The sequence below is a fragment of the Haliotis cracherodii genome, unplaced genomic scaffold, assembly GCF_022045235.1.
Source record: "Haliotis cracherodii isolate W230 unplaced genomic scaffold, xgHalCrac1.p SCAF_11, whole genome shotgun sequence".
Lineage (NCBI taxonomy): Eukaryota > Metazoa > Mollusca > Gastropoda > Lepetellida > Haliotidae > Haliotis > Haliotis cracherodii.
The window spans coordinates 38,295,910-38,318,983 of record NW_027266266.1 but is presented as its reverse complement, the minus strand read 5'-3'; the positions used below and the strand labels follow the sequence as shown (position 1 = coordinate 38,318,983).

General features: G+C 37.6%; 1 pseudogene; it reads right to left on the bottom strand.

Moving 5' to 3' along the window:
- Positions 1-1,765: 1,765 nt before the first annotated feature.
- LOC139455751 (uncharacterized) lies at positions 1,766-7,634 on the bottom strand (annotated as a pseudogene).
- Between the last annotated feature and the right edge of the window lie 15,440 nt (positions 7,635-23,074).

The window sequence follows — 23,074 nt, the reverse complement described above, 5'->3', positions numbered from 1 at the left end:
ATCTCAGCGTAAGAGGTTGCATTTCCTTACTGCAACTCTTCATTATACACATAACGACAAACGATAAGCGCAGACCAGGTATGTTTCTTGTTCAAACCGCATCAGATTCACAATCCTTCTGATATTAAGCCTTCAAAATAATATTTCTCTGGAGCTAACACGTTTGAACACAAACATGATTTTCCAGTGCATTTATTGATCATAAATTTCTAAACTGACAAGCCTCTTGATGGATGATATTCCCAACAACATTAGATCTTGAAGCATGTGTCAGTGGTTCGATATCTTGTGACTGAATCACAGCTGTCACCCTCCATCTCATCGCTTGTGCACATACAATGCGTGCAAAATTGTTCGACCAATTTGCTCAGAGAAAAGTGCCGAAAGTTCAAGAAATATTCTTACACGCATATTTGGGGTGAAATGAAAGATATTTTCCAGACTTACTTAGATTTAGAATCCCTCTTACAATGTTTACACATATTCATTCATCGTCCCAGCGTGTTATGCTGAGTTTAAAAAAGTTGAAAACAACATGCAGTATTTCATGTATATATGCGCCAAATCAACACCCTAAGCATGACCACAGCGCCACATGATAACGCGATCAATGGATCAGTGCGCACGCAATTGTCTTAGATCACTTGGGATATACAACCCAAGCTGCCTGTTGTTACATGGCAGATCATTTTGTTGTTGAAGAGTGATTGTAACTGTGTTACATATTTCTGTTGAGATATGGTTTGGGCAATGACCAGTCGTCAGGAAGTTACTATATTTGGATGTCAGTTCCGGTCCGATATATACCGCGGACGGTGTAGCATGTTTTCGAAACATTAGACTATAAATAGTGAGGCAAGAACGTGTTAAAGTATCTCTCACACATTTCGTTTCCCACTCTTTCTCATCAAATCAAGACCAGCTTTCTTGTGTGCATCACCTCTCCAATTTTGGACAATTTACTCGATGTTTGTAATCGGGGGGTTTGTCAGCACCTGAGACCTGCATCACTTCGGGCTTACCTTCCACCCAAGCTGACACCCAACCCAAGAAACCCAACTCACTCACTCACATAATAATCGGCTAGTCCCTTAGCAATAGTGCAGCTATTCACCGATCATTATTGAGCCCCTACAAAATGCTGACCGAAGTGAAATACTGCAACAGATTCACTCGTTTCCAGGTGGATTTATCGAGACAAGATACATTAATATCAAAAGGGTGAATATGACGAGACAGGGACGTTCGCCATTATTATTCTTCCATTTTCCACCGGTTGTTTTCATTCATGTACATTGTATGCATTTTGCCAAATAAAAAAGACCATGCACAATTGACTTCATTTGTGGACGGACATACAAACTATTTCCATAGAGTTGGTTGGTTATTTTACGCCGCACTCGGCAATATTCCAGGTATATGACGGCAGTCTGTAAACAATCGAGGCAGGACCAGACAATTGTTGGGATCGATGACATGCATCACCCAGGCCAGCGAGCCTGACCACCCGATCCCGTTAGTCGCCTCTTACGACAAGCATAGTCGCCTTTTACGGCAAGCATGGGTTGCTGAAGACCTATTCTATCCCGGATCTTCACGGGTATTTCCATAGAGAACTAAATTCCAAATATAACAACATTTTATTGCAAAGATGTATTCAGATACGTACACAGCCTTTTGTCTTTCCTTCAAGGAGCATGTACATGTGTATATCATGTGTTACCGAAGCGGTGATGTCATCCTTGACAAGTCTTTCCAAAGAGCCTTAATGCTTTAACAGTTGTACCAAAGTTAAAAATATCACGTGGAGGTGAATGTGCGATATCACTGCCGAAATACTGCAGTTGGAGGAGCGACAGTCCGGTGAATTAATTGGACACTCCGGATCTTTCTTGAGCTTTGAGACTCGAGGCTTCATGTCTTCAATCCCGTCTGAAACAGCAAATGCCTTAATCTGTAGACGCCCTTTACAAACCCTTTGTCTAAGTGAAATACAAGTTTCGATAATGTTTTGAACAGGAACATATTACAGCTTCACAAATGTACATGCAGTACACCTGCGGAGGAAATATGAAACCATCATAACACACTGTCAAAAAGACCGTCATAGACTGTCTGTGTTTCATTTTCTGGATGTTTATATGTTTTCAGGATAATACTTAATACATCTTAGCAACGACGGGAAAGAAAGAAAAGATGAACCGAGAGGAGAGTATGAAGTGCAAAACAAACGGGCCATCAATTACATCCACATTGTGATCATTAGATTCGTGTGTGCAGATGTTTGAGTGATGATGGCGTATTGCACCTATATAACAGGCTGACCTACTTGGCCGCATTGAAGTGACAAATACGAAAGAAAGAAATGAACGAAAGAATGACCCTTCATAACTGTAATCCCGTGTGTGTGGCAGTATCGACAAAAGCGATTATTGTCTGTTCTATCAGCTATGCATGTGACAATAATCGCAAAATCTATCAAATGTTTCAAATGAATATCTTCATCTCACAAGGTAGACACAATTTATGGATAACAACTTCTTTAATGCTGTACAGGCAACGTTTCGGTATAGATCCTTATACCGTTGTCAAGCACGGCTGAATGAGGAACATTGTACAGAATATATATAGTAGGTGGAGGATTAGCAATAACAACAATTGCATACATGAGTAGGATGATTGGATGAAATAGCCTTGATCTCTGCTGATTGATGGCTTGTGGCGGCGAATGTGGACTGCTTCTGATAGTTTTCTATCAATCAGCCAAGGTGAGCGTATCACAAATACATGCAAAGGCAACCTAAACAAACTGGTAACCTGAACAAACAGGGACGATAAAAATAGGGAATTACATCGGACATAATGTATGTCTCTGATGCGTCAAATTTGGAAATCTTTTGAAAGTTTTCGTTTTAAGTTTAAATGGGTGTCGAATGTAACATGTAATGACACTGAATATACAGTCCCCAACTTAATAACATTCTTCCAAAAGGTCTGACCTTATTCAGCAAAAATACATGAATGAACCACTATTAAATAATGATGTCCGCGAAAAAATGAAGGTATCGTGCCAACCAGTGTCACTCGTCACAAACAGATAGTAAGGAAAATGTTCATCCGAACAAACACGGGACCATATGGTACAAGACAAAATAGGGAACTGGATTCGAAATCATTATAGTCACTTATGGGTCACATTTGGAAATATACTCCACATGTGAACCATAAATCATTTGAAAGCTCTACTGAGGCCTTGAATTTGTATTACAGTAATAATCGTTTAACAAATTATCTTAACAGTGTTTTCAAAAAAATATGTGTGATTGCCACTGTTATACCCTGCATGCTTCAACTTACCTTTTTCACAGTTGGGTCCGCTGTACTTAGGTAGACAGCTACATATGTAGCGCTCATTTTGTGACTGGCACGTTCCCCCATTTAGACAAGGATTCTTCCTGCATGGATCTATGTTTTCTGAAACAAATAGCAGTGTGACAACAGGAACCAATGAATTTTAACCAAAATTATTGAAAATTAGGATAGTTACTAATGAAATCCAGACCCCGTTCAATAGCCAACATACCAGTCAATAATATGTAAGACAACATGACTTGCCTAATCTCGGCTACATTGTACTGGTTTCTTTTAATGAAACATAATGCAATTTGACCAGATGTCAGTTTTAGATACTTTTAGTAGTAAGGTAAAAAAAAGACAAGTTCAATGAACAATCACATCGTATCGTTAATTGGGACAGAGGTCACACAAAAAGGTGTCTTTTTTATAACATGAGGAAATCCTAAGTGTAACTAGAGTGGTCATAAGCACTGGAGGGAATTCTTGTTCGAACAACACTTTGTTCTATTCATTTCTGTGACACAAAGCAAAATCCTGGCCACATTCGCGATTCGATGCAAATGCTGAAAAGGGTCCTTTTTTATTTTAATATGAATCTGCCATAAATAATACAAATTACATGAATCAAACCCTGGCAATAGTTTGTTTGTCGTGTGATCATGCAAAACGTGTTGCCGACAAAGCTGTGTTGTCCCACGTATGGTCGCCAAATACTCCACAGGGATCACATACCCAAACAAAAACCCGTCATGCGTCGCACTTTCGTCAAGTGTAAGATCACAACCATGTCGCATTGCCTCGTCTCGAATTGGAATTTCTTATAGCATTTCTTTCTGCCAGTCGTTATGCAGATCGAAACGGATTCACCAACCAGACCTTATTATGGGAGAAAAAATACATTATATTTTCAGCAGACAACAATACCAAACAGTAATATATGGGTGAACCATTATCGAATTAGCATTGTAATGGTTAGACTCTCATATTGCATCCCTTCCTGTCAGTCCTTTTGCTCAACGTGTTTGACCCTCACTCTATGGTCTTATTTCAAATGTACGACAAATACTGATGTAATCAGTTGTGTGATAATAAACAATGCTTCTCAACATGTTATTGCTTTTGAAAGTATACGTCTCCTAGAGTACCTTATTTTCTAAATTATGTTTCTTCAGCAATAAATACGATTTACGATTTAAGAATAGATTTGGCAACTGCATTATCGATGTATTCTGCGCGCATGTTTGTTTGTCAAAGTCTTTGTCAATGTGAGGGGATTGTGAATAAACTAGTAGAGGTCTGTGCTCACCACGCAGAGAAGGGTTCCACGTAAGGCTGTACATGGACAGTGCCAACGTACCTGATTTCCACAAGGGATAACGTGTTCCACAGGAACGGGTTTTAGGTGCTGATTCTAGCAGTTTCCACTTGGTTGGTATTCCATACCAACCTGGGGTTAGTTTACTATCACCAATGCCTGGTGCAGCATATCTAAATGTTGACTGGCGTTGGTCAAGTTTTTGAAAAAGTGTAAAATTTGAACATGGATCTGAAACTAATAAATTCTGATTAGACATTAGACACTACAATATTTGTATATGTTCAAAATCCAAGAATGTATTAATGCTTCCAAGCTTTCGGTTCATACAATCACTTAAATATTTTTAAAATAGTATGGACTATGCATATGTAGATTGATATTTTAAATACATAGCAAGAAACATTAATTCATCTTTACCGGAGCTCTCGACAGATATTACTGCCAGAAGAAGGAGAAACAGGCTGGCACTCATTGCCTGAAATACAATATGCTGCAAACTGACACTTAACAGTAAGCAATTCGGACATAAATGCATACAAACTGAAAACAATTCACAAAAATTCAAAACGTTAACGCTAGAGAATCGTCAATTCTCGAATATCTGTTGAAACAGATTTCATGGCGGATAAAGAGGAAAGTTGAGGCAGAAAAGTATATGAATGGATCATTGTAAAGCACTGATGATGCCAGGTATCCGTCTATGGGTAAGCTTGTCTTGTTGTACCTGCAGCATTGGCCACTCACATTAGTATGTGTACCAGTGAGGTACACCGTAAAGGTCAAAACATTGGTTGGCATCACGCATCATGTTCACAAGCGGCATATCACATTCAGTAAATACCTCTGCATGTCTACCAAATAACTTTTAGGAATGACTTATCCATGCCTTTGATGACGAAAACTTTATTGAAAAATAATTAGTTGTAAATATATATTGTAATATATGTCTTTCTATGAAATAAACTATAAACTGTAAATAAATCGAAGTCCCCCTCTTGTCGTACAGCTTAGAACAAAGGCGGGACGATCCAGCTATGACACTGAACTGAAATGTCAGTTGTTTCTGTGACGTTCAGCTCTCAAATAAACAACGACTAGTTATTGCAAGTAAAAGTTGTAAACACTGCATTCATAAATTTTCAATTATGCTTTTAACAAAACTTCAAGACAAATTATTTAGTATTGACAGAAGTTACCCTCGTTCATGTTGGAATCTTCTCAAGCAAAGGCAGTCTGACAATGAAAACCTACCAGATAGTTGATCTTTATTCAACCTTTTTTTCAATCTTTTAAACGAAGTTTCGGCAGATGATAACTTTGATATATATACTCTTCGTGAAGTAAACATTGACGAAAACACTATTCTTAATTCAGCTATAACAAGAGGTGAAATCCCACCAAACCCCTAAAATAACAGACCTGTCACCTTGATGAGCTGTTTTGTATACTTTTTACAGTAGTCTTAAATAACCATTTGCAAACTCATCAAAACTAACTCTTTCCTGTTGGAAGGTCAGGCAGGTTTCAGAAAGGGTTTTCCCACGAGTGATCACATGTTCGCTCTATATAACCTCATGGAATGATTAAATCCCAGGAATAAGAATGTATTTTGTGCATTGGAGATTTTCAAAAAGCATTTGATACAGTTTGGCGATCAAGACTTTGGCAAAAACGATTACAAAATAGCATAACTTGAAACTGTTTTAACGTTATTTATAATATATATGTACCAAAATATCAAATATGTGTTTCCTGTTATGGTAATTTAACAAGTTTCTTTTCATGTAAATTTGAAGTAAGACAAGGAGAAAACGAGTCGCCTGTCTAGTTTGCAAATGTTTTAATGACCTTGAAGCGGCACTTTTACATTCGTGTAAAGGTGTCAAATTGAAAGCAGATGAATTCTGTGATCGAAACGAAAATAGAATTACAATATTTGTATTACTGTACGCAGATGATACAGTTTTAGGCCACAAATGCTTATGATCTGAAACATATATTAAACTCATTTCATACTTATTGTATACAGTGGAGGCTTTAGGTTAATACTACCATACCTACAATATGATTATATGGTGGATAAAAAAAATGATTTCTAACATAATTTAAAAATTGGTCATGATTTTTTGGAAAAGGCTGATTCCTGTAACTAACATGGTGTTACCTTTAAAAATAAAATAAAAATTCACTTTAACGAAGAAAAAAAATAAATGGTTGATGACAAGGACGGAAATTGCATTTATCACATAAATGTCAACTGCGGCTTTTTGACAGTGTCCTTTTACGAGTACTTTTCTACGGATGCGAAGTATGGGGATTTGAAAACATCTCAACTCTAGAAGGTGTCTATCTACGTTTTCTAAAATATCTTTTATCATTAAGAAAAAGTACTCCAAATGTCATGTTACATGGGGAACGTGGAACTCACCATCTATCAAACATTGCTGAAATGAGAATGGTATGTTTGGGGGCAAAATTACTCTCCGGGAAATCATCTAAATTATCCTCTCTTGTTAACAAGTTACATGTTTTATATAATGAAGACCTATTTGGAAAATGTAAATATAAACACATTTCATATATCAAACGAACTTTTTACCTGGTTATCACAAAGTTTAAAATAAAACTACTTATATAAAACATGTAGTCCATAAACAAATAAATGTGCAAGAGATAAGTCTTCAAATGGTACAATGTATAGTATCATAAAAAAAGGATTGCCTAATTTTTTTAATATTACTCTAACGTAGTGCATGAAAACGTTTGGCGAGTCTTACTTCAGTTTAGTTCTTGTAACCATTATCTACTTATTGAAACTGGGAGATGAAGAAAAATGCCTTTAACTGACACTGGTATACATGGGTAAATATTTAGGTGTAGCTGGCATAATACTTACTGACTACTGTTGGAGACGGGTTGATGACAATGTGTTGTCCGTATGTAAACGTGTCTCGCACATGCTGATGGTGATATTAGCAGGTGTGCAATAACTGAAAAAGAAACTGAAGAAAATCGAAAAGTTTGCATGAGTAACGAACAGTCCGGGAAGAGCTGTTGGTAAACATGTCAAAGTGTTTCAGGAGTGTTATTGGACAATAATATCTATTATCTTCAATATCTATTCTGTTGTCATCTCCCGATTTTCTATGTGTATTTTCACAACCAGCAGGAACTCAAACTGTTTTGGCATTTAGCTTAAACTAGTTTTCTATGTAAAAATTTGTTAAAAAGTCATTATGATTGAACGATAGGGTCATATATCAACAAATATTCAAAATTCATTAAGGAGCAGTTTGACGAGTATGGAAGACTCCCCTGTCAAATCAGCCCTGTCAAATTGATATAAAATAATCAAGTGTAATCAAGAAGGTAGAGAGTTATTCGACCCAGACAAAATGTTGTTGAGATTACTCGTTATATTTTCCTGCTGCTAAACTACAATCACATCATCATATGTATAGGATCACGGGGATGTTATCGTCCCATTAGGAACTGGTAATTTATTAAAGTGGATGGGTATGTGGCAGGGGGATTGGTCGTGGGGCTGGTAACATTCACTTTCTCCTCCCCACCCCACCCCCATCGTATGTGAAATCTTTTCATGTTCTACCCCAAATACATGAAACATATTTTCATGCACAGACTATTGATAGCACCACCAGAGCCAGCCGATAACGCTAGTCCAGAAACGTATGAGCGTTATTTGTAGATCCGGGTAATGTTTCTTGGTTACTGAGCACCATGCATTCGCGTGTAGGTTTCACCAGTGATGGCCAACTATGATATTACTGGAGTATTGCTAAATGCGGCGTAAAACCTCACCCATTCACTCACCAGTGATAAACGTCTAACCCTGACATTTTTTCCTGAGATGACACGCAGTAATATAAGTGAAATACTGTTCACAACAGCGTTAAACCAAACTCATTTACTTACTTTATCTTGGAACAAAGGTGGGAAGACACACGGACAGCAATAATGCTTAAATTAAATCCACACGCAAAAGCATGTTCATAGCGCTATGTTATTACCCCGGTAAATTGATCAGTGTGCACTCGAGTTTCATTCTCAGCTTTGGGGAATATACAACCCAAACTGTCTTCTATGTGCTAGAAGGTTGACACTCACAATCTCATCTTATCAGCTACCCGGTCACTGCGCATGCTGAGAAAAGACTGGCATATTTCGAATATAATCGTTCGCCTTCGGGTCCTTCAATGTGGGGAAGAATCGAATACCAGATTTTAGAACCTGGGATCAAGCTTCCGCCATCCTTACAACTTTTTTCTCAACGGCCAATGTTGCTTACCTTCACCTGATTTGTGATCTGAGCGCACTACACGGTACCGTGCCTGTGCAATTCGAGGCAAGGGGTAATGGATATGGCATGAAACATCTTTGAGATGTCTGTGCTTCAATGTACAACCAAAATGGACAAGGAACACGACGCTCCTCTGTGTAACTGGCGCATTGTTGTGAACTCATGAACTGTTCGTTACTTCAGAAAAATAGGAATATTTGGTAGTTTCTTCATTCCAATATATATATATATTTGTGAGCACAATAAAACTACATGTGTTGCACCGATATATGTGCAAATTATCATGTGCAGGGATGCGGTTCATAAGAAGACAGAATATTTCAGTGCGTTTATCTTTCAAGCATTCTGTTCAATATTGCTATTCTGCGTGTATTTTGTATAGACACGATATCACACCATCTACTATCTTGATTCACTGTTTCAGTGAGTGCGTGAGTGAGAGGATTAACGCCGATTTTTAACATAATTGCAGTTATATCGCGTCGTGTCAGCTTAATGTGGGAGGAAAGCCCGAAGTGATGCAGGTCTCAGACGTTTACCACTTCGGTGAAACCCTCGAGCACGGGTATGGTGCTGACAAACCTAGAAACATAATCGGGGCGAACCGGAATTCGTACCCACAATCATAGGTGTCTGGCGTGCCCAAGGGGCGCAACTCTGCACAGCGAATCGAAGTGACCGTCACACAAAAGTATATAAAAGCCACATATTCAAGGACTTGCTCGAGACTTAATAATCAAAACTTCCACCGTCTTGTGTATATAGTATATTGAGTCACACCACGGTAATATCTATTGAAGATGTAACAGTTTGTACAATGCGAACATGATATAAAGTATCACCATACCCGAAACCAAATCAATCTACACATAGCCCTTATATATATTTGAGTGATGTACGGGCACGTTCTACTGACACATCAATAGACAAAACAGATAAAAAACTCACAGTGTATCACTGTGAAAAGAGGAGCCGAACAATATACTATGTTTCCACAACAGTTTTTACCTCAGAAGTTTTGTGCGTCGTCCATCTTTTCTCGTAAACATCTCCTCCCTTAAAACACTGAATCATAGAAGCTGAAACCACCAGTGACATAGTGTATACCTATCATATGCTCCTCGCGGCAACAGGTGTATCATCTGAAATAAAATTGAAGCACATGAAAGCTTTTTCGTTTAAACAACACCTCACAGAGCCATAAACTACAAGGTCTTGGCTGTTATTATGACACTTTATTATGACAGTCTTGAGTGATGCAACATTGAACCTCAGATCGGTAATGGTTTGAAAACGGACAATAAACACAAATGGTACAGATCAGTATCTTTGTGGACATTGACGAAGGAAATAATGATTTGAATCACAACAAACGGCGGTATTTCAAGAACGGTAAGAAACATTCACACCTAAACAAAAACAACGAGAACACACGCGCTCCATCAAATGAGTTCAGCTTATTTCAAACACGGAATAGAGCAGGATCTTATACCTGTTGTTATGAACTGCTTTCACACCTGTCACATACCAATCATGCCCCCTCAAATGGATCTGAATAAGATGAAAAGGGATCTGTTGGCAAGGCTACAGTCTCATCCGCGTAGCGGTGATATAGAAAGAAATATGCCTTTGAGAGGCATTTAGAAGTGATACATATAAGGAGGAGAATTTGCTGATGTCAACCTCTTTATTATGAGGAACACAACGTTTTGGAGTATATTCTTACTCCTTTATCGGGTGAATGAATACTATGAGGCAGAGAGAATATATATGTTTTGTTTGTTTGTTTGTTGTTTAACGCCGCACTCAGCGATATTGCAGCTATATGACGGTCTGTAAATAATCGAGTCTGGGCCAGAAAATCCAATGCTTGTCATCATGAGCATCGATCCACGCAATTTGGATACGTTGACATGCATCAACCAAGTCAGTGATCCTGACCATCCGATCCTCTTAGTCGCCTTTTGCAGCAAACATGGGTTGCTGATGACCTATTCTATCCGGATCTTCATGGGTCCCATACAGGTACATGTACAACAACAGTTATAAGATAACTAAAGGTGGAAATTCACCAAGGGAAGCCAACAGATAAATTACGCTGATAGGGGATTAGCAACAGACAATGGAAGCCAACACTTTACAGTAATTATCGCAATTGGCAACCGGAAGCCAGGACTTAAATAATCACTGATTAGGAATTGGCAATGGACAATGTTTAGAACGAGTTAGACAAAAGTAGTACCTTTGATACAGATGCCGATAGTTTGTTTCATTTGTACTATATGTTGTTTCAAGGGAACAATTGACTTCAACTTTCCATATGTTTGTGGGGAGACGCTCGCCTTCTCAAAAACACCTAGTATCAGCAATATTTGATTGTGATTCATGAACCCATGCTTATGATAAAGTCGGAATCATACACTCGACATTTCTAATTACAGTGAGTGAGTGAGTTGGGTTTAACGCCTCTTTTAACAGTATTCCAGTTATATCGCGGAGTGTCAGCTTAATGTGGGAGGAAAGCCCAAAGTGATGCAGATCTTAGACGTTTACCACTTCGGTGAAACCTACGAGCACGGGTATGGTGCTGAAAAACCTAGAAACTTAATCGGGGCGAACCGGGATTCGAACCCACAATCATAGGTTTCTGGCGTGCCCAAGGGTGCAACTCTGCACAGCGAATCACGGCTAATTAGACGACTGGGCCACCCTTGCCCCCTCGTATTACAGAGATTTCTGATGAATATGAAAAGAGTTTTGTTGCTTTTATTTACATGAACCAAGTCGCTTTGTCTGCTGGTGGATATTTTGACCCCGACATATACAACAAACGAACAAAATAGGATCTGTTTGGGCCGATACAGTAACGTGCGTCCCCTCTGTGCTGCTGCAACATATGATTTAGACTGTATGGTTTAAACATATTTTTATTTTAAACGAAATCTGGATCGGTAAACAAACAAAACTTGCTTATGTAAATACCTCTTCAGGTAATAACTTTACAACAGCTGGTTATATATAAGATTTTGTATATGATAGTGCTAAACATAAACATACTAAATGCACAAATGAAATATTTGAAGCCATTACATGTGGTGTCTGTGAAATAAGATATAGCAGTTGTTCATTACTACATGCATAAAATCAAGCTACTCGAAGCTTTTGCTTTTGACAATGAAATAGTGAACTGAATAGTCATGTTTGTAGAACTGCTAACTAAACTACTGCCATGTTATATCGTTTTTAAATCATACCCATGTGTGTAGAAATACACTACTGCCTAAAAGTTCATTCCCCTAACACGCGTTGAGAACGCGTGTAACACGCATGTAACACGGGACTGGGTTCCAGTTGAAGTTGACAAAATTATCAAATGAATAGTGAGATAAAACAAAACAGTGAGATGTGAAATTTGAGTTAATGAGCGGCCATTGAGCTGTGCTCGCCAGACCGTAAATACAAGGTCGGCCCGTCTTAATTAGTGTTCGGTTGCTAGATTTTTATGGCATGAACCATTCCACTAGGGTTCCGTCTAGCCATTGTGGCTAGCCGACAGTAGAACAGTAGTGAATTTAGATGCGAGTTTATTGCTAGGGGAACCCCCGTGTTGACACAATTGTCGCGGGTTGGTAAATGTTCGCCATTGATAAAATGATTGTTTGTGGATTGCGAACATATTCATTTGCCCACACGAGTCATTCCATTTGATTGCAAATATAACGTTTTTCGTTCGCCAAATTTATGCTTTAGACAGTACAATTATGATATAGCCGTCACCACTACTAATGTCTCATTATTTCACGTAGGAATATGTCCCATTTCCCCACACCCCACTTTCTGTTTTGTATTTTGAAAGAATAAATAAAAGAAGGTTTTGTGTGGGACAATTTTATACTAATTATAAGAGGATGTTGTAAATGAATATGAACAGCCATGCTGTCTGACTGTTGATAGAATTTAAGATCTTCACAATCACCGGGTGTGACCATGTAGACAGAATCTCATTAGGGTTTGTGATTTTTACATTTGCCCAATGACCATGGTGAGTATTGCTGGGGATACCAAACGTAACAGTTTATTATTAGAGGTTGTGAGTGCCTATACCGCGTAGATAGGATATATTTAGGATTTTAATCCTTCTTTGAGAGGCATTTAGAAGTTGGAGTACTACGTTAGGATAAGATTGATGGGTGACTTTAATCCTTTCTTTCTCTGTGGGTAATCCTTTCACGTTGATTGGAGGAAGTCACTCAACCACGTCATGACAGGTCGTGAGTTTACTCACTAACTACTGTGAGCGTTTTTGGCATCTTCTGCAGTTTGCTGGCAAAGTGGGGATAAACCTCAGTGTCAAAGACGATCAAATTTAGTTCGAATCCTTGTTTATATGTGACATCTCCCAAATGGGGACATGTTCATAAACTTGGCAAGTAATGATGAATTTTAATATTAATATTATTATAGTTTATGAAATTGTTAATAAAACTTTAATAAAATTGTGCTTCACTCTCAAGAAAAATATATTGCCTGTTAGTAAATTTATATGTCACGTTTCATCGGCATTTTTCAGTGATATTGGGACTACATGAAACATGGCTGGTTTTACATTTCTGATACAGGTGCTTGACTGACTGAGTAGTTCATGATCCATTAGATATGTTTAAATCAGTCAAGTTTGCAACAGTAGATGAATACGTTGATACATTTAGACCGCAGTTACCGATTAACAACTTAACACATAGAGACAGGGAGGAGATATATAACCAAACCTATGGTCATGTTGAGACAGTTGACAGTTAGAACGTTGGATTAAATGACAGTAACTAATTTGAACATTCCCCAGTAATATTATAAAATACATTATAACTCATAACAGTCCGAGAAACAGCTTCCAGCCATATACTAGTATTGAAGGGACAATCGCTTTTGACAGTTTAAAAATAAACTCACCTTAAGGTGCTTGGCAAGTCAAAACTGATCTCCCTGAATATGTTTTTGGGGGTTTGACAGCAACTATGCTTGTGGATTTCAGAGATAGACATGATGTGTTAGCTAGATGTTATTACAATAAGCGAAAATGTCTTAAAAGTCCACAGTTTGTTTAATAGTACAAAAAGTATGTTATAGATCTATCAACGTTTTCTTTTATTGAACATAATATTTGCACTATATTGCTGTTAGCTGTAAATAATCTAGCCTCTCCATGTACGTAACTTACATATATTTATGTATGACCAGAACAGCAAATAAAGTTCTGGTAGATAGGTACCTCGGAGATTTAACGTTCGCTTTCCGACTTAAGCCCATCTCGCACACGGGGAAGCACTTATACTATTAGGGTAAAAAGGCGTAATGATTAAATAAAGAAGTGCACCCCCCAAAAAAAATATAAGTTTACAGCCTATTCTAATAAAATTAAAGGGGTTGGGGTTTGGCTGGGTGGGAGTGGGAGATAAAAGAATATTCAATAATATGGAAAAGTTTGGGCCGGTGGGGGGGGGGGGGGGGGGGGGGGGGGGGAAGCGTGGGAAGGCACGGCGTCGGTTGGCGAGCATGTGTGGCTTGAAGTCTAGCGGACGGTATCCTTCTAGTAGTCTCTTGGTCAGCCTCTCATCCCGGGGGTTGGGATTCTGGTAGAGACTCTTGGCAAGGAGGGCGGCGGTATTGGCGACGAAGTGGTTTGAGGTCGGTACGCCACCACTCTGGAAGAAGTGGTACAAGTCTGTGTAATTTGTGATGTCGTACTCGATGTCCTGTCCCCTCGTCTTGTGCACCATGACGAAAGGGCGTAGAGATGTTCCTTTGGGGTGTTGATCTGGTCAGCCTTGAGATCCGACCGGGCCTTGTAGTGGTTGATCGGAATGTCTGACTTTTCCACTAGTAATTAAAGTTCTTTGGTATGACCTCTTTTATCCCTGCTGAAGTTATCCTAATGTTCAATTTCAGTCTGCCTCACCAAGCGTAAGAAAGCATTGTACATGTTCTGATAAACGACAGTGATGCAATTAAGCAAATGAATATTTGCTGTGGGCAAATATCTATTTTCTATATATATATTAATGCCGCTAAGTTAATTGTGGATACACTGGGCAGACAGAATTGTGTTTATTTCCAGGCCATCCTGATCGTCGTTTACTACTATAAGGTGTATATTTTGAGGCAAGATCACAGGCGCCGCACAGCATTTATTAGATAACAGACGGGGTCGTCCGTTTCGCTTTAAACAACCACCCCACCCTGTCTGTAGGAGTTATATAATCGGTGCGCAAATAACTGTGTCAAGTCCACTGCCGAGCTGATGCGGTGTCAGTGTCAGCGATGAACATGAACGCCAAAATTAAAGACCTGTAGCACTCACAAGTTGCTCAGCCAAAATATTTGAAAATTGTATATTCAATTCTTCGATAACAGCAAATATAACCTTAGAAATAGATTCAACATACAAACAATCAAATGTAGAACACAGACCTATGCTTAATAATAATTTCTTCTGGATGTGATCAACCTGCGGAACCCTCTATCCGATGAAGTAACTAATGCTCGCTCATTAAAAGAAATCAAATCATTAATTAATCGTTCTGATACAATTACTAATAATTTTGACTTCAAATATTTTCATAGATCATGCCAAATTGTCGACTGTCGCCTTAGGCTCGAATGCAGTGACTTAAACGCTGATAAGTTTAGACGACATGTATCAGACATACCAGACTGCAATTGTGGATATCACCTTGAAGATGAAATTCACTTTTTCTATAACTGTCAAAAAATACGATAATATCAGAAACACTGTGTATTTCTACACACATGGGTATGGTCTAAAAATGATATTACGTGGCAGTAGTTAAGCAGTTCTACAAACATGGCTCTTCTTAAATCAGTTCACGACATCATTGTCAAAAACAAAAGGTTTGAGTAGCTTAATTTTATGCATGTAATAAAGGAAAACTGCATTACCTTATTTCACAGACACCACTTGCTTCAGTGTATTGGCTTCGTGTATTTCATTTGTGCATTTTGTATGTTTATGTTCATGACTCTCTTATATATATCCAGCTGTTGTTAAGTTGTTACCTGGAGAGGTATTACATAAGCAAGTTTTGCTTGTTTACCGATCCAGATTTCTTTTGAAATAAAAATACGTTTAAGCCAACACAGCTAACCCTAAAACACATGATTGTAAACTATTCAAAAAGGGGCACTAATCTCTGGCTTCTTCTCGGGTGTCGAACTCAAACTCAAACTCATTTATTCTTAGAATAACATGACATACAATTATCTACAATTTACAATGTACAATTTAACAAAAATAATAAAAATAGGATACGTGGATTCTAATACAATTTACCAATTGTATTGTACACATTGTTAAGGAATTTAGATAGGCCTTTTAGATTTCTTACACTGTTAGTGGTCATAATTTTCTTAAATGTTTGGAAACTTAAGATATTGCTTATTTAAGAGTTCATATCACCGTTGGTAAATAGCTTCACATTTGAATAAATAATGCAATTCATCTCCCACAGCGATAGATTCACAGAGTGGACACTGGCTGTCTTCCCTGTGAATGTTCAGCCATCGACCTGTTTCAACTGGTAATCCTTGGTTAGAAAGTTCTGACTTTAATTTTGAGAGCAGTAGATATTTCGCAAATGAAGGTTGATTCTTCAGGTAATACGACCTTTGGATTTCCGCTTGGGCTTTCTAGCTGCAGTGAGTCAATTTGCTCGTTAACGCAACCGAGCGTGACAAGAGACTGGGCTACCAGTCTGCAAGGACAGCTAAATAAGCTTACGTATATTTGAAAACTGATTGGTTACCCGTGATCTATGAAGATTTCAACAAAGGGCGCATGATAATTAATTTCTTCAGCCTAAACAAACAGACAAATAACGGCGAAAGCTCATCGGATGTCGTTATTTGGAAATACCCCTGATGGTTACAGTTTAATAATAAAAAAGTATCCCTGAGTGAAAGCATTTGCGGATTTCGGATTGCGTGGATGATACAATTACTACTCCCTTGTTGTCATCCACATTTTCTGGTATAACCCTACACTTGTGTATTTGTCGTAATTCACTTGCTGCTCAGTTAATGAATTTATAACATGTATACTTAGTTGTAGCACCACTCAGATTACCCGATAAAGGTTCAAATTTGGTCTTTCTTGTACCTGGGGTAATTATTCAATCTAAATCCAGGTTTGAAGTGAGGTGGAATGTGAGTTATGTGATATGCACGTGGCGGCCCAGCAAGAGATGTATGGTCAGTGGCTTTACTTTTTTTGTAAATCAACTGATCATTCCCAGACATCAAAGGATCAACAGGAAATACGTTGATTGATTAATTACTGTTATCCTCCACAGTGGATATGTCAAAAGTAAGTGTTTACATGTGAAGGTAGGTTTACTAAACCTAGGCAATACACTCATATCATGGCGGGAAGTACAGATGTAAAAACAACATACTTTGTTCAAAGGGTAACCGATAATACACTGACTGGTTGTTCATTGTTATCTAACTCAATGTATGTTTTTAAGAACCGAGGACATTATAAAAATAGTTGTCACGTGGGCTTTCTCAGCTAACTTGGCACCTATGTGAAACAATTGAAACAAACTAAGTGATCAGTTAAGAAACGAACACGGGTTATAATATTCGATACATTTAAACATTTGGAACGTTTAAAAACGATATATTTAAATATTTTAATATATTTCATATATATTCCAAATATTGTTTCCAAATAATTATTATTAAAGTATTTGATTCTCACATAGACATTTGACATCGAATAAGTATTTTTGTACAGCTGCAGACGCACTGGATATTGTTCCTTTATGTTGATATTCCCGGATACATTATAACTTTGGTAGGTTGTAATAATTATATTTGCATTTTGTTTTCATTCATTCGCTGCAGCTTTGAACAGAATCATTCTTGTTCCTTTCCGTTTGGTTGGGAAGTTTTTCGATGCGCGATAGACGTTGTTTTCACAAGTATTTTCTTTTGTAAGCGTGTATATGTTACAGTCAATGTGTAAAATATGATTCACTCAGGCAATTTATTAAATATCTAAATATTTCAGTCATTTTACAAATTGACTGAATAATCCATTCATTTATTTAACCGACTGACTAAAAATGATAAAGACGATCAAAAGAGCTTAAACACATCACAATATATTAATTATGCTAAGAAAAGAAGCCAAACAATACAGAACTGTACTTGGTGATGATATTAAACAGAAACAAATATTTGGAATTCGTTATCATATTAATAAAGATGGACATATTTTTCAGTTAATTTGTAAAATAAACTGAATATTTAGGCGTTTAATAAATTTCCTTAGTGAAATATGTTTACATTTTGAATGTAAACATATACACACGGTAAAATAAGCAATATTCAGATGAAATATTTACTTTGTGTTGCAAGTCAAAATAGTGTACACAAAGATCGCACAATTACCAAGCAAGTGACCTACCAAAACTGCATCACCATTACCGATACTCCCCACAAATATACCTACATTTCCCAAACTGTATTTTATTTTTGTTGATCAATGTGACCATACGTCCTTCTACTTTCAATAAAAATGCGCTTACGAATGGCGAGCACAGGTCGCGAACAAGTCTATATTTCTGCTATATCATCCGGGTACTCACTGGGAAAATACAGTAATGCACAGGTAACAACTACTCCCGCGGAATTGCTTTAGATCAGTGCTCCTTTGTACGTTGAAATACTATATATTGTGAATGCCAAAATGATGTATCAAGGATCAAGTAGAAGATACATTGACCGTAGCGCTGGGAGTTTATTCAACAGACCCGTGAAAATAACACTGCTGTATCTTACTATTTATTTTAGATGACGCAGTCAAAGCTCACTTCTCCTGACGGCCATTATCGAACGGCCAGCTAAAACACAACCCCGCGCTTACGTCTACAGGTCTCTTCCTGTAGTACGGTAATTAGTATTCTCTCCCTCAAGTGTATCCTCAATGATATAACCCACCCTCATTAATTACATGCTGCTCTTTTCCAGCCTCACGGCTATGGAGCTGAGATAAAGAGTCCAAGTCATCATAAATTAATTAGGGTCCAATAAAAACAATGCGCCGCCAAACCTCATACATATTATCACTGAAAGTCGTACTACAGACGGTTAATGTCAAATCACAATAAAAGCATTTCAATTGCAATAACATGTTCCAGGACCATGTATTCTTTTAACACCATCGGAATTAGAAGCAATGGTCGTATAAAACAAGACAGATCTATTTAAACACAAAAGTATTCATGTTATTCCCACAAAATCACACAAAGAAAGGAGACATTAGCAAATACATGTGTATTATCATTTTTCGTCAGGATAACAACATTTTCTCTCCTTGTTACCACCTCCAGGTTCAGCTTAAGACGGGTCCTCCTTTGGTCAAAAGTTTGTTCCCCCTCTAATGAGTGTGTCACGCGTTGCACACGAGTGGCGGACGGGGTGCACACCCGTGTGCAACGCGTTGCACACGGGTATCACACGCGTGACCAACCCGATGCACACTGGTTGCGTAACGCGTTGCCCATGCGTGTAAGGGGAATGAACTTCTAGGCAGTAGTGTACATAGTGTTTCTGATATTATCGTATTTTTGACAGGTATAAAAAAAATGAATTGCGTCTTCAACGTGATACCCACAAGTGCAGTCTGATATGTCTGATACATGTCGTCTAAACTTATCAGCATTTAGACTGTATCCTCGGGTGGTCGTTTGGGGTGTCATGAAATCGACTTATGTTCAACATAGCGGCAACTTCTATTTATAAAAACGAAGATTCATGAACATGTTCAGTACAGTTGGAGGACATTTTTCTTTCAAACCGCGGTCGGGTAGCCAAGTGGTTAAAGCGTTTGCTCGTCACGCCGAAGACCCGGGTTCGATTCCCGACATGGGTACAATGTGTGAAGCCCATTTCTGGTGTCCCCCGCCGTGATATTGCTGGAGTATTGCTAAAAGTGGCGTAAACCATACTCACTGACTCACTCCTCCATGTAGTATTTCTTCATGTGGCATCAAAAAAGTGCAAAACCGGTCCTATTTTGATAACACAACAGAAATGAACAACATCACAATAACATGGTCACTAGAAAGGACGAAGGCTAAATGATACCATTTTGTTGCCTCTCTTTTAGGAATCACTGGGAATGCAAAAAGGACGAACATGGTTATACTCTATTATGTGCCACATGTCAAACACCATATCCCATGGAGAACACAATTCTCATAAGTTTGCAGTTCAATATGTGAACAAAACAATAACAATGTATAAAAATTACTGAAACAACAAAAGTTGACAAAAGACATTAAATTGTACCACAATAATTACAAGAGCATTTGCACAGAAAGAAGGTTCAACATAAAGTTAACTAGAATGTAAACATGAGTGATTGAAAAATGATCACATTATCATTACTTCAGAAAAAAATACAAATACAACATTTTGGGAAATAAAATTGCACAAAAAAATATATTGACAATGGCATAGAAATACAAATGCATGAAAACATACAATTTTGGTAGACCCATATTCTTTTCTAACTTTTACTTCTTTCTTTTCTTATTTCTGACCACATGGGTCCTCATTCTCTCCTTGCATAAACTGAAAAGCATGGCATGAAGCCGAAACAGAGTTACCTTCCTTGGCTAAACTCCTGAAGCATACATAAAATAATAATCTTTTTACTGTTAAATTTGGAATGAATATTAAACAAATGTTACTTAAATAATTTGGAAAAAATAAATAGAAATTATGAGATGCCATTTTTGACCGTAACACTCTGTGTCATTAAAAACAACTGCCACGGTCGTTCTATATTGTTGTTGAAGCGAATAGTTTCAAAAATGCTGATTACCATATTAAGTATAAACTCTCAATACCTGCTCACTAACATGTAAAGTTGAAGATACGTCAGTGAGTGTATACATGTATATAATCTGGGTGTGTATGAAATGGATATATATATGGACGAAGCAATTGTATTATGATCTGAGTATCTTCATATCCTATCAGCTTTCCGTGAAGATCCGGGGTAGAATAGGTCTTCAGCAACCCATGCTTGCCATAAAAAGCGACTATGCTTGTCGTAAAAGGCGACTAACGGAATCGGATGGTCAGACACGCTGACTTGGTTGGTGCATGTCATCGTATCCCAATTGCGTAGATCGATGCTCGTGATGTAAATCACTTGATTGTCTGGTCCAGACTCGATCATTGACAGACCGCCGTCATATAGTTGGAATATTGCAGTATGAAGTTTGATTTCAATATTTAGATTTTCAGAAAAGATACAGCTGTTTTTCTTTTCTTTAACTTGAACATTTGTGCGACCTGCAACTAAAAAAACTGCATGGATTCTTTTCAAGTTCAACAAACAGTTTCCATATTTGTGGAAGTGCAGTGCAAAGTTTGATTGGGATATGTGAATATTTTCTAAAGAAATATGAATTTTTACATGTTTTTAACTTAGAATGTTACTTCAACACTTATGCGACCTATAACTTGAGAACAACTTCATGGATTATTTTCACATTTAAGTAACACTTTCCATACCAATAGGAGAGGTTCGGAGCGAAGCTTGATTTTGATTTCTGTGTTTACTGAAATGATACAATTTTGTTTTCATGTTTTGAATTTTCATAACTTCAAAAGTTATGCGTGTGATACAGTTCTATTTGTGGGATACAGTTTCTATACCGATAGGAGACGTGCAGTACAAAGTGTCATTTCGATTTGTGGATTGCCTGAGAAAATATCGCTTTTTTCCTAGAAATATGTTGAAGTCGAAGTCGTGGGTATAAGTGAGCCTTGCTCCCTTTTTCTTTATCATAATTGGTAATATCGCGTACCGTTGGCGGAAGTATTAATTCAGGAAGACATGGAAAGACTCGGCGTCTATTTCCTTGACCTAGCATGGTCTGCACTGATCACAGCTGGTGACTATGTTGAGAGAATGCTGTGATTAGGCCTGTCGGCATTCTAGCAGTTATGAATGTAAGATGAAGCTGAGCAAAAGCCTATCTGTTTTCATTTAATTCCTTGTAGATACTTCCCTGATAATGAATACAACGTTACGTAAAATTATACTTTCATCCTATGTCTCAGACATGTCTCATTACGAAAAGACAACTATCTATGAAAATTATCGGACATATTGAGTGATTGTAGATCCTGAAAGAAAATTTATACTGAAATATGAATATATATGTATATCGATTCAAATATAACAGCCACTTACATACACTGTCAACAATTCACATTAGCTCCTGTCTATTTTCTTATCAGTATCATATGCATTGTATTTAACAGTTATTGACATTTATATAGGCTTTTCGTTTCTTAGTAGGGTTTATTTTCCGTGTTGGTCGCACATACCATAAGAATGAGTCAAGTGTGGTAGTCAAAGCTATCCGACATGCGTTATTGACTCTTTTTAAATACTCATGAACGTACAATGACGTCATACTATTTTCATATACATATTTCTTACGGGAATTTTTTGGGCGTTCAGGTTTGAAATTATTTTTTTCATGACAGAGAAAATGTTTTTTTATCGTGAAAAACATACGTATATGCACAGAAAAATGGCGACTAGCCATTGCAGTTTACCTGGAAAAGTAGTCAACAGCTTAAAACTAAGACAGTTAACAAAACTGAGATGTACTGCCACATTGCATCATATTGTCTTCCGATGATAACTTTGTATGTGATATTGAAGCAAAACATGTTCAAGTCAAACTGTATCTGATATATTGCCTACGTCACGCCAGGTTGAAAAAATAAACACAATATGGTGCATTAATCATATCGGTTATGACTCCTTGATTTCAACGATCGAAGTTCAAGAAAACTATACAGTTGGCCTTGGATAATCCATGAACATATCTATGCAATGATAGTGGCAACACACAACACGATTAAAAATAAACTAAAAACAGCACTATCATGCACCTGTTTTTATTCATGGAACTATTTTAACATAATGTTTCCAATATCAGGTTTTTTTGCAAGATCTTCAGTGT